At 34.8% G+C, this 2697-nt stretch overlaps 1 non-coding gene across 1 annotated transcript; it reads right to left on the minus strand.

Annotated features, from left to right (window-relative positions):
• Positions 1-2149: 2149 nt before the first annotated feature.
• Positions 2150-2254, minus strand: LOC143439879 (U6 spliceosomal RNA). Its single transcript, XR_013107886.1, has one exon. It is a non-coding gene; the product is annotated as a U6 spliceosomal RNA (small nuclear RNA).
• Between the last annotated feature and the right edge of the window lie 443 nt (positions 2255-2697).

Consider the following 2697-nt stretch of genomic DNA (forward strand, 5'->3'; position numbering starts at 1 on the left):
ATCATCCATTCCATCTAGATTTTCCATTTTTGTTGAATATATGCCTTTGTAGTAAGATCTGAATTTTTTTTAATTTCCTCAGCTTCTGTTATTATGTCTCCCTTTTATTTCTGATTTTGTTGATTTGGATACTGTCTCTATGTCTTTTCATTTGTTTGGCTGAGGGTTTATCTGTCTTGTTGATTTTTCTCAAAGAACCAGCTTTTGGTTTTGTAGATTCTTTGTATACTTCTCTTTGTTTCTAATTTTTTATTTCTGCCCTTAATTTGGTTATTTCCTGCCTTCTACTCCTCCAGGGTGTGTTTGCTTCTTTTTGTTCTAGAACTTTCAGGTGTGCTGCTATGTTGCAAGTGTAGGAGCTCTCCAATTTCTTTATGAAAGCACTTATTGCTATGAATTTTCCTCTGAGCATGACTTTCATTATGTCCCATAAGTTTGGGTATGCTGTGTCTCCATTTTCATTGAAATCTACAAAGTCTTCAATTTTTGTCTTTATTTTTTCCCTGACCAAGTTGTCATTGAATAGAGAGTTGTTCAGTTTCCATGATTTTGTGGGTTTCTGTTGGTTTTATTGTTACTAAAATCTAGCCTTAGTCCATGGTGATCTGATAGGATGCATGTGAATATTTCAATATGCTTGTATCTATTGGGGCTTTTTTTGTTTCCATTTATACGGCCAGTTTTGGAGAAGATATCATGAGGTCCTGAGAAGAAGGTACATTATTTTGTTTTTAGGTTAAAATGTTTTGTATATATCTGTTAAATCCACTTAGTTCATAATGTCTATTAATTTTACTGTGTCTCTGTTTAGTTTCTGTTTCAATGATGGTGAGAATGGGTTGTTTAAGTCTCCCACTATTATTATGTGAGGTTCAATGTGTGTTTTGAGCTTTAGTAAAGTTTTTTTTTTTTTTTTTTTTTTTATGAATGTGGGTGCCCTTGCATTTGGGGCATACATGTTCAAAATTAAAACTTCATCTTAATAGAGTTTTCCTTTGATGAGTATGAAGTGTCCTTCCCCATGTTTTTCAATAACTTTTCGTTGAATGTCTATTTTAATGGATATTAAAATGGTTACTTCAGCTTGTTTCATGGGACTATTTGCTTGGGAAACTTTTTTGTAGTCTTTTACTCTGAGGTAGTGTCTGTCTTTGTCACTGAGGTATGTTTATTGTATGCAGCAAACTATTGAAACCTACATGTTTATCCAGTCTGTTAGCCTATGTCTTTTATTGGATAATTAAATCCATTGATGTTGAGATTATATTAAAGACTATTGATGGTTCCTATCAGTTTTGTTGTTGGAGGTGGCACTACATGTGTGTGATTCTATTGCTTTAGGTTTGTTGTAAGCTGATTAGTTTCTTGTGGAGGATGTAGATACACTCCTCGTGCTGGAGTTTTTCAGGGTTAGGTACCTCTGTAGGTCTGGATTGGCAGAAAGATTTTGTTTAAATTTGATGTTGTCATGGAATATCTTGGTTTCTACAGCTATGATTGAGTGATTTGCTGGGTATAGTAGCATAGACTGGTGTTTGTGTTCTCTTAGTGTCTATATGACATCTGTCCAGGATCTTTTGCCATTTTGAATCTTCGTTGAGAAGTCTGATGTAATTCTGATAGGTCTGCTTTTATATGTGACTTGGCCTTTTTCCCTTACAGCCTTTAATATTATTTTTTTGTTCTATGCATTTAGTGTTTTGATTTTTGTGTAACCAGAAAATTTTCTTTTCTGGTCCAATCTATTTGGTCTTCTGGAGGCTCCTTGTACATTTCTAGGCATCCCTTTCTTCAGGTGAGGGAAGTTTGGTTCTACAGGTTTCTTGCAGATATTTTCTGGCCCTTTGAACTGGGATTTTTCATTCTCTTTTATTCCTAATATTCTTAGGTTTGGGATTTTTGTTATGTCCTGAATTTCCTGGATGTTTTCATTAGTAGCTTTTTCCATTTTATATTTTCTTTGACTGTTATGTCAATATCTTCTATGCTATGTTCTACGCATAAGACTCTCCTATTTCTTGTATTCTTTTGGTGATGTTTGTATCTGTAGATATGTTTTTTCATCTTCAGGATTGCCTCCATTTGTGATTTTTTTTATTGTTTCTATTTCCACCTTTAGGTCTTAGATCATTCTGTTCAATTTTTTCACAAACGTACGCAACGCTTCATGAATTTTCTTGTTATCTTTGCACAGGAGCCATGCTAATCTTCTCTCCATTGTTCCAATTTCAGTCCACTGCTGCTGAAGCAAGCACTCCAGATATATTTTAATTGATTCTATTTCCTGGTCTTAAATAGTTTTATCCATTTTTTTTTTCTAATTTATCTTTTTGCTTTCCTAGATTTCCTTACAGGATTTATCCATTTCCTCCTTACGGACCTCTGCCATATTAATAAAAGTGGTTGCTTTTAAGAAATTCTTTTACTTAATTGTTTTCACCGTCTATTGTGGTAGGGTTGCTAGGCTCAAGTGAAGACATATTATCCTGCATGTTATTGAGGTCATTTTTATGCTTATGTCTAGGTATTTTCCCTAGCTGGAGTGACCTGTAACTAAGCAGAGAGTACCTGTTCAACCTGGGCCTGAAATCAAGCGACTATTTGAGCCAAAGAAGTTAAAGGGTGAAGGTCTGTGTGATATGCAGGGGATGAGGTTGGGGGTGGGGAGAGGCTTCACCAAGCTATTATATGCAAAGG

Source organism: Arvicanthis niloticus, chromosome 27 (assembly GCF_011762505.2).
Source record: "Arvicanthis niloticus isolate mArvNil1 chromosome 27, mArvNil1.pat.X, whole genome shotgun sequence".
In the NCBI taxonomy this organism is placed as follows: Eukaryota; Metazoa; Chordata; class Mammalia; order Rodentia; family Muridae; genus Arvicanthis; species Arvicanthis niloticus.